Genomic DNA, 10,000 nt, shown 5'->3' with positions numbered 1-10,000 from the left:
ACCGGCGACGCGACGTGATTGGCTGCTGGCTTCCCCTCCAAAAGTTAAGTTTAACCCAGGTCGACTTCTTCTTCTTCTTCTTCTTTTTTGACACCCGACGTATCCATGGCAACCGCCAGTGAGCATGTGTGAAGTCGACTCGCCTGAGGGAAAAGGAAATTAATGGTCCTCTGGCTGGATGGTGCAGTTGGTGTGTGTGTGTGTGTGTGTGTGTGTGTGTGTGTGTGTGTGTGTGTGTGTGTGTGTGTGTGTGTGTGTGTGTGTGTGTGTGTGTGTGTGTGTGTGTGTGTGTGTGGAGGCTCCTGACAGATTGAAGCTCTATCTTTTGAGACCAACTCATTGCTTCTCTGTGTAGCGCTCAGATAAAACCTGGATTCACACACACACACACTCACTCACTCACTCACATGCACACACACACACAGTGTAGTATTAGTACTTTCACTGTAGTAAAGGCTCTGAATACTGCTTCTCTGAACCGGGCCTTTTATTCCTCAGAATTGATTGTCGTTTCGATCAATAAAGATTTACTGAAAAGGGTAAAAAAACAATCAGACCAACAAGCTTCTTAATTGACAGATAAGAAGCTCGTTAGCGCTCAATATTGTTTTACTTCACTACAAACGTGAGAGATTATTATTTAAAAAGTTAACTACATTTTAAACAAAAAAAATGTATCACCTACTTTTCATTTTTTTAAATGTTTGGTATCTTGTATATGTTTACTATTTTACTCACCTTTATAATATTACATTTTATCTGTTAACTTAGCTGTTAATAATATATTCTACTTGTATTGTGCAACATTTCGCTAAACGTGACAAATACATCTTTTGAATAGTTGTATAATTAATATTGTCTCTAAAAATACACTGAATATTTGTATCCAGTTTAAGGATAACTATATTGTTATTGATTTTCAGTAAACAGGAGCTTCTGACCATCTCCAATGTTGCTGTTGGAGACTGCCCCCCCTCTCCCCCCCGCACCGCACCCCCCACCATGAAGGTAACACACACACACACTCAGTTTTGTTTATCTGTACTTTTCAGGACCGTCATTTTAAGCTGCGCAAAAGGGAACTTTGTTTACCTCAACTTCAGAGAGAACAGTCAGATATTTTATGACGTTTTATTTCCAGTTGTTTTTACAATGTTTGTTTTTTTTATCACTGTCAACGATACTCAACATCTTTGATAAAAAGTCCTGCAGCTCAATAATCCCTTCATTTACATTTTGTTTTATCAGATCCAGAAAAGATGTTATAAATTCTACATTTGATCGTAAGACTGCTGTTCATTTATCGTGATATCAATTTGTAATTAGTTCTGTATTTTCATCGTATATTAAGACAATTATTTGTGTGTATATGTTATAATACACATGATGTTCATTGTTTAAGTTGTAGAAAGAAGTTGGACCTTACAAGTTTTTATTTCTGCCTGCTCCTTTAAAAACATATATTTATTAATTTCATTTTATAATTTGCCGTATACATTAACTGTTAATTTTATTGGTTATTCTTGTTTTGTTTTCTTATTACTTGTTACATGTTACCTTTTGTTACATTTATTCTTTGTTTAAACGCTGTATTTTAATGCAGCTTTTCCTATGTGAGCCGTTATAATTATAATAGGATGTAATTATATCTACACCACTAGGTTTTTAACCGTCTTTATTTGTTCTAGCTTTTATTGGAGAATTTATTTTACATTTTATTAAATCCTTAAAGTCTTGACCCTTAAAACAACCACAGATTTACAAAAACACTTAAAAAAACAAAACTCAACACATCTTTCTCTCTCTGTTTGTCTCCAGTCGGCTCATTTCTTTGACCTGATGGACAAGATGGAGGTAAGAATTTAATCTGAAATCTAATTTAGTTTGCTAATATGTGTTTTTTCCTTCCTGCTGTAAAATATGTTAATATTCATTCTGCTTTGGACGGATGCAGCTGAAACAGTGAAGCGATGTGTGTCAATGGGGAATAATAGACAACACATCGCACAATGTTTCTTCACTTCTTGTGTCTAACAAAGCCTTTTAAATGTGCGTAATATTTTTTGATGGTTTCGAGTGTTATTTCTAAATCTTTTTAGACACTTTTTCTTTTTTTTTCTGGATGTTATCTATTTGTAATCCTGGTTTGTATCATGTGTTATATCTCGTCTTCCTCTGAGCCATAGACCTCCATTAAAACACATCAGTGGGCCTCACTGTTGTTCTTAATCACCACGAACTCAATCCCATGTACAAATAATATAAGTTAAACTGAGCTAAACTAAACCAAACTAAGCTAAACTGAGCTAAACTAATCTAAACTAAACTAATCTAAACTAAACTAATCTAAGCTAAACTAATCTAAGCTAAACTAAACTAAACTAAGCTAAGCTAAACTAAACTAAACTAAGCTAAGCTAAGCTAAACTAAATTAAGCTAAGCTAAACTAAACTAAACTAAGCTAAGCTAAACTAAACTAAGCTAAACTAATCTAAGCTAAACTAATCTAAGCTAAACTAATCTAAGCTAAACTAATCTAAGCTAAACTAAACTAAACTAAGCTAAGCTAAACTAATCTAAGCTAAACTAAACTAAACCAAGCTAAGCTAAACTAAACTAAACTAAGCTAAGCTAAACTAAACTAAACTAAGATAAACTAAGCTAAGCTAAACTAATCTAAGCTAAACTAAACTAAACCAAGCTAAACTAAACTAAGCTAAGCTAAACTAAACTAAACTAAGATAAACTAAGCTAAGCTAAACTAAACTAAGCTAAGCTAAGCTAAACTAAACTAAGCTAAACTAAGCTAAGCTACTCATCCGCTGCTGAAAATAGTCCCAAACAAAGTAACTATTCTTCGTGTTTGCATCTCGTTTGAAGCGTTTTATTGGCGTCTTTAAAGCTCTTTTCTGTGAGTCAACGGTCTCGATCTTAACGCTTGTGTTTCCCTTCCTGATGCCGGTGCAGCAGGTTCCAGAAGCTGCTGAGATGAAGACAATCCCTCAGAGACAGAAGGCACGTCTGTCCATCTGTCTGTCCTCATGTCCATCCGCTCACTTCTGTTTCGTGTTCATTTTAGTTTCGTAATTATTTTATCATTTTATTATTTAATTCTCCTGGAAACGTTTGCCCGGTAAAAATCATATTTTGTAATCAAATGATTTATAAAACATTTAAATAAAGTTTCATTGTAGGCGATTTGTTCACAAATAAAAAAAAGTTGTGAGGAACGGTTCACTCATTATTTTACAGAAAGGACTTAAAAACCGATAAATTACAGTAGTCTCAATGCATTCTCTCTAGTGACCACCAGGGACACGAGGACTCCTCTGGTTGTATAGAAGTCTATGAGAAAATGACTCTACTTCTCTCTTGATTTATTACCTCAGTAAACATTGTAAACATGAGTTTATGGTCTCAATCTCTAGTTTCAAGTCTTCTTCAATACAGCATGATGTTCATTTAGTACATTATGGTCCATTTAGAGTCAAACAGACCATAAAGCAGGGGATGCTTTAGGGCGGGGCTACACAGTGATTGACAGGTCTCTACCAGAGACGTATACGGCGTCTCTACGTCACTCCTCCTCAGTCCAGATATGGTCACTTTCTGTTCACTGGTTGCAAAAAAAACAAGATGGCGACGGCCGTCATTTTCTCATAGACTTCGATACAATCAGAGGAGTCACCCCCTGCTGGTCAGAAGAGAGAATGCAGCTTTAACACACAAAGCTTTGACTTCCCTCTTCAGAAACTGGAGGTTGCCGCCTTCCTGAAAAACTAATTATCCGCTGAGTTTTCCAATTTAAGTCTATGGGAAAAAACATATTTTCAAGAAAGCGTGGCGCTCTTCCTGGTTCCTGCGAAGATCTTCAGCTTCAACGTCCACAATCTGGAACATCTGTTGTGTTCAACATCATCACTCATGCAGTTTATCCACCTGTGTGGTGTGTCTGTGTGTGTATGTGTGTGTGTGTGTGTATGTGTGTGTGTTGTCATGTGTATAACTGCTGTGTGTGTCTCTTTCAGGACGACTACATTCCTTATCCGAGGATCGAGGAGGTGAGACCGAACATCTGTGTCCTTCTGAACTCACAACTTCTTAAAACTCACTTAAAAAATCTCTTAAAGAGAAACCATCAGTGAGGAGTGTAGAGGTGACGTTACCAGCAGGGTAACATAACTGGGATTGGCCCCCGGGGCCCCACACAGTCTCTGGGCCCCTGACAGTTTCTGACAGTTTCTGGGTTTTTGACAGTTTCTGGCCCCTGACTGCTTTTGAGCCCCTGACCAATTCTGGGCCCTTCACAGCTTCTAACAGTTTCTGTCATCCTGACAAATTCTGGTCCCCTGACCACTTTTGGGTCCCTCACAGCTTCTGGGGCCCCTCACAGCAAGTTAATTTAAAAAGATGTTGCCCTTGTTTCTTTGTAACAACTTAAAATTACATTGCAGTGCATGTTGGGTAATATTTCTGGTGTCTGTGTCGCAGGTGCTGGAGAGGGGGGCCCCTTACCCTCAGGTCATCCTGCCTGAGTTTGGAGGATACTGGATAGAGGATCCTGAGGCTGATCCCCCTCCTCCTCCTCCTCCTCCCACCTCCCTGGAGGAGGAGGAGGGGGAGGGGGGAGGGAGAGAGGAGGAAGACACCGCCCCAGGGGATTATGGGTACCGGCTGGAGGAGATCAGCGAGGCAGTGCGGGCTTACAGGAAGCACTTCTTGGGCAGGGTGAGGTTTGTTGCTATGGTTACATATCCTGAGCTCTGATTGGTGGTTCAACTGTTTAAATATTTAATAATGTTGAGGCTGAAGTGAACATGTATGATTTAAATCCTGCTCTCTGATTGGCTGGCCTTGCATGTTGTCTTTATTTTTAAAGTGTCTGTCTTTCTGTCTCTCTGTCTGTCTCTTTCTCTCACCTGTCTCTCTGTCTCTGCCTGTCTGTCTCTTTGTATCTGTCTCTCTCTCTGTCTCTCTCTCCTCCTGTCTGTCTCTCAGGAACATCTAAACTTCTCCTGCTCAGCCAGCAGTGTTGGAAACCTTCTCCTGTCAGTGAGACATGAGGAGGAGCCGGATCAGGACTCTCTCCACGTCATCATCAGGTACGACCTCATGAACCTGTCTCACTCTCAGTAGACCTCGGACCCCTCACATGTTTGACCTCTGACCTTTAGTAGTTAGGGGGACAGACTGTTTAAATATGCTATGATTTCCAGCTCTTTTGTGGGGTTCCTCATCAGGTTGTGGACCAGGTTCAGGTCTCTTTGTCTCTTGTTGTCCCTGCAGGTCTCGGGTGAAGAGCGTCTACCACAGATTGTCTCTGACGGAGCTTCCTGACATCCCCAGTGTCCCAGAGCTCGCTAAGGTACAAACACAAAGTTCTTATGAATACAAACCTCGTGTCTGCTTCTTTGATGTTGAGTCTTTAAACGTCTCATGATGGCTGTTTGTGTCTTAAAGCTGCTGTGTGAAGAAGCAGCAGCTCTACGTTTCTGTCCCGTCCTCTACCCAAAGGTGAGCTGCTACATCCTCAACACCTCCATGAGGTTCTACTGGAGGACAGGAGACAACAGGCTGGATGGGTTTTATCAAACCTGTCTGTCTGTCTGTCTGTCTGTCTCTCTGATAGTCTGTCTGTCTGTCTCTCTGATAGTCTGTCTGTCTGTCTCTCTGATAGTCTGTCTGTCTGTCTCTCTGATAGTCTGTCTGTCTGTCTCTCTGATTGTCTGTCTGTCTGTCTCTCTGATAGTCTGTCTGTCTGTCTCTCTGATTGTCTGTCTGTCTGTCTCTCTGATTGTCTGTCTGTCTGTCTCTCTGATAGTCTGTCTGTCTGTCTCTCTGATAGTCTGTCTGTCTGTCTCTCTGATTGTCTGTCTGTCTGTCTCTCTGATTGTCTGTCTGTCTGTCTCTCTGATAGTCTGTCTGTCTGTCTCTCTGATAGTCTGTCTGTCTGTCTCTCTGATTGTCTGTCTGTCTGTCTCTCTGATTGTCTGTCTGTCTGTCTCTCTGATAGTCTGTCTGTCTGTCATCAGGCCTCTCAGCTGATCGTAAACTATGACGAACACGAGGTGAACAACACCTTCAAGTTTGGAGTCGTGTTCCAGAGATCTGGACAGGTAACGTTTAGACGTGATAACCTTTAGATAATAGTTTAGTTATCATATTATGTGATGAGCCTCTCACCTGTCCGCCAGGTGTCTGAGGAGGAGCTGTTCAGGAACAACGAGGAGACGCCGGCCTTCACAGAGTTCCTTGAGCTGCTGGGAGACACGGTGGAGCTGCAGGACTTCAAAGGGTGAGGAGCAACAAAGCAGTAAAGATAACCGTTTTCTTCTTTCATACTTTTATCTTTATTGTGTTTTCAACGAGCACAACACAGAAAATACTGCTCGTTAAGAAAATACAAAATGTGAAACTATATTTGATAAAATTAATTTACAGACAACGCAAGAAAGATTTAAAACCAAACCAACAGAGAAATACAAAAACAGGAATGAATAACATTTAAAATATGAGAATAAATATATTTGTAATAAAAAAAAATTTAATAAATAAAAAAGGTGGATGTTGATAAGGAAGTTGTTCTGCATGTAGATCAATAGTATTTTAGTTTTTGATTCAATTTATTAAAGAAACTAATATTTTATGGTTTTTTTTATGAATACAGGTAAAATATTACACATAACAAAATATGATCACATGACAATTTAACCTTATTTGTCTCTGTTTCAGCAAATGTTTTGTTAACATTAACTGGACTTTAAAGATAATTAAATTCTTGTTTCTTGTTCAACTTTCCACTTTTGACTCAAACCTTTAATGGACAGAAGGAAGAAAACGTGAAACGAGACACTCAGACTTTGTTTTATTACTTCATTAACAAATCAAAAGGTAAATACTCGATGTCCCTCCTCCCTCGGTTCAGGTTCCGGGGGGGTCTGGATGTGTCTCACGGTCAGACGGGGTCTCAGTCCGTCTACACCGTCCACCGACAGCAGGAGGTCATGTTCCACGTCTCCACCAAGCTGCCCTTCACAGAGGGAGACACGCAGCAGGTAGACACGCAGCAGGTAGACACGCAGCAGGTAGACATGCAGCAGGTAGACAGGCAGCAGGTAGACACGCAGCAGGTAGACAGGCAGCAGGTAGACAGGCAGCAGGTAGACAGGCTGCAGGTAGACAGGCAGCAGGTAGACAGGCTGCAGGTAGACAGGCTGCAGGTAGACAGGCAGCAGGTAGACAGGCAGCAGGTAGACACGCAGCAGGTAGACAGGCTGCAGGTAGACACGCAGCAGGTAGACACGCAGCAGGTAGACAGGCAGCAGGTAGACAGGCTGCAGGTAGACACGCAGCAGGTAGACACGCAGCAGGTAGACAGGCTGCAGGTAGACACGCAGCAGGTAGACACGCAGCAGGTAGACAGGCTGCAGGTAGACAGGCTGCAGGTAGACAGGCTGCAGGTAGACACGCAGCAGGTAGACACGCAGCAGGTAGACAGGCTGCAGGTAGACACGCAGCAGGTAGACACGCAGCAGGTAGACACGCAGCAGGTAGACAGGCAGCAGGTAGACACGCAGCAGGTAGACAGGCTGCAGGTAGACAGGCTGCAGGTAGACACGCAGCAGGTAGACACGCAGCAGGTAGACACGCAGCAGGTAGACACGCAGCAGGTAGACAGGCAGCAGGTAGACACGCAGCAGGTAGACACGCAGCAGGTAGACAGGCTGCAGGTAGACACGCAGCAGGTAGACACGCAGCAGGTAGACACGCAGCAGGTAGACAGGCTGCAGGTAGACATGCAGCAGGTAGACAAGCAGCAGGTAGACACGCTTCAGGTAGACACGCAGCAGGTAGACACGCTTCAGGTAGACACGCAGCAGGTAGACAGGCAGCAGGTAGACAGTCTGCAGGTAGACACGCTGCAGGTAGACACGCTTCAGGTAGACACGCAGCAGGTAGACAGGCTGCAGGTAGACACGCTGCAGGTAGACACGCTGCAGGTAGACACGCAGCAGGTAGACAGGTAGACAATAACGAGTCTTGACTTTAACGAGTTGTTTTGTTAACAAGTTGCGACTTTAACGAGTCGTAATATTTTTGCATTGAGACAATAATGGGTTGTGTCATTAACTAGTCCTGTCATTAACGACCCACATTATAACATAACTAGAGTAAACTGACTAGAAGACCAGATGAAACAGCACCACACCACGTCACATATCACATATATTCACATGTAATACGACGACAGCATAACAGCTGAGTTCTCTTCAGCTCCAGAGGAAACGACACATAGGAAACGACATCGTGGGCGTGGTGTTCCAGGAGGAGGCCACGCCTTTTGTCCCCGACATGATCGCCTCCAACTTCCTGCACGCCTTCATCCTGGTGCAGGTGGAGGAGCCCTGCTCCGACAGCACCTCCTACAAGGTGAGTTCTGTAGCTTCTAGCATGATAGACATATTTAATATAGATAGATACACACAGACAAATCCACACAAAGAATACTGCAGAAACAGGAGTCATGTGTCTCTCTTTGGTTCGTCTTTGTCTTTTCCTGTGTTGTTGTTAAAGTTGTTTTTAAACATCACTGTAATAACTACATATTGAAAACTATTTTGTTGAGTTGTTTCTTAGGGAAATGCTCTGAGTGAGTTTAAGTTCCCCTGGTAAGAAATGATCCATATATCTATTAAACCGTGACAGCAGAAACTGTTGTGATTGACAGGTTGCCGTCACAGCACGAGAAGATGTACCTCCATTTGGCCCGCCCCTCCCAAATCCATCTGTTTTTAAGAAGGTGAGAGGAAGAGGAGGTTGGACTGTAGAGTATAACACAAATATGATACAACCTTATGTTGCTGGTGCTCTTTGTGTGTTCAGGGTCCAGAGTTCAGAGAGTTTCTTCTCACTAAACTCATTAACGCAGAGATGGCCTGCTACAAGAGCGACCGCTTCGCCCGACTGGAGGTAAAACACACAGTGGTGAAATGTAACAAAGCACTTTCATGGAAATACTCAAGTAAAGCACAAGTTTCTTACAATTGCACTGAAGTACAGTACTCAAGTAAATGTACTTAGTTGTGGTGTTCCACAGGGCTCAAGTTTAGGTCCCCTGTTGTTTTCTATCTACATGCACTAGTGTTGGTGTGTGTGTGTGTGTGTGTGTGTGTGTGTGTGTGTGTGTGTGTGTGTGTGTGTGTGTGTGTGTGTGTGTGTGTGTGTGTGTGTGTGTGTGTGTGTGTAGGAACGTACCCGGGCTGCCCTGCTGGACAGCCTCCATGATGAGCTGTACAGACGCTCCCAAAGCATGCTGGGATTGACGTCGGGTCTAGAGGAGGAGGGGCGAGCTGAGAACGGACACGCCCACGGAGGTCTGCTGGAGTCCATCAAGGTATGTGTGTGTGTGTGTGTGTGTGTGTGTGTTTGTTTGTGAAAAACTAAAACTAAACGTTTACTGTAGGAGATAGTCCACATCGTTCATGGGGACCACAGTTACTATAAGAAATACTACGAGTCAATGACGACAACACTTTAAAATAACCAAAAAACAGAGCAGCATCTTAAACCAATTAAAACACTATTTAAAAATATTATATTCATATTATTATAATATATAAACTCTAGAATAATAGTAAAGGACAGTAGCATGTTTTATGCTGTTTTTTGGAGCCAGAAGTGACCATATTTAGATGAGTGGGTGGAGCTGGTTCTTAATTCACATTAAGAACTGTGAGATTAATTGTGGTGCTAATTCTGACCAGGCTTCTTTTGTAATATACTTCCCACAAACATTTTTAGCACATATATTTCATATACTCATACACTCATGTACTCATGTACTCATATACTCATACACTCATACACTCATGTACTCATACACTCATACACTCATACACTCATACACTCATGTACTCATGTACTCATACACTCATACACTCATGTACTCATACACTCATGCACTCATGTACTCATGTACTCATACACTCATACACTCATG

General features: G+C 42.0%; 1 pseudogene; it reads left to right on the top strand.

Moving 5' to 3' along the window:
* Positions 1 to 10,000, top strand: part of LOC142959976 (rap1 GTPase-activating protein 2-like) — a 32,744-nt pseudogene that overhangs the window by 18,589 nt on the left and 4,155 nt on the right.

The sequence above is a fragment of the Anarhichas minor genome, unplaced genomic scaffold (assembly GCF_050575085.1).
Source record: "Anarhichas minor isolate MPS153535 unplaced genomic scaffold, ASM5057508v1 ptg000027l, whole genome shotgun sequence".
Lineage (NCBI taxonomy): Eukaryota > Metazoa > Chordata > Actinopteri > Perciformes > Anarhichadidae > Anarhichas > Anarhichas minor.
This window is presented reverse-complemented; position numbering and strand designations above follow the sequence as displayed.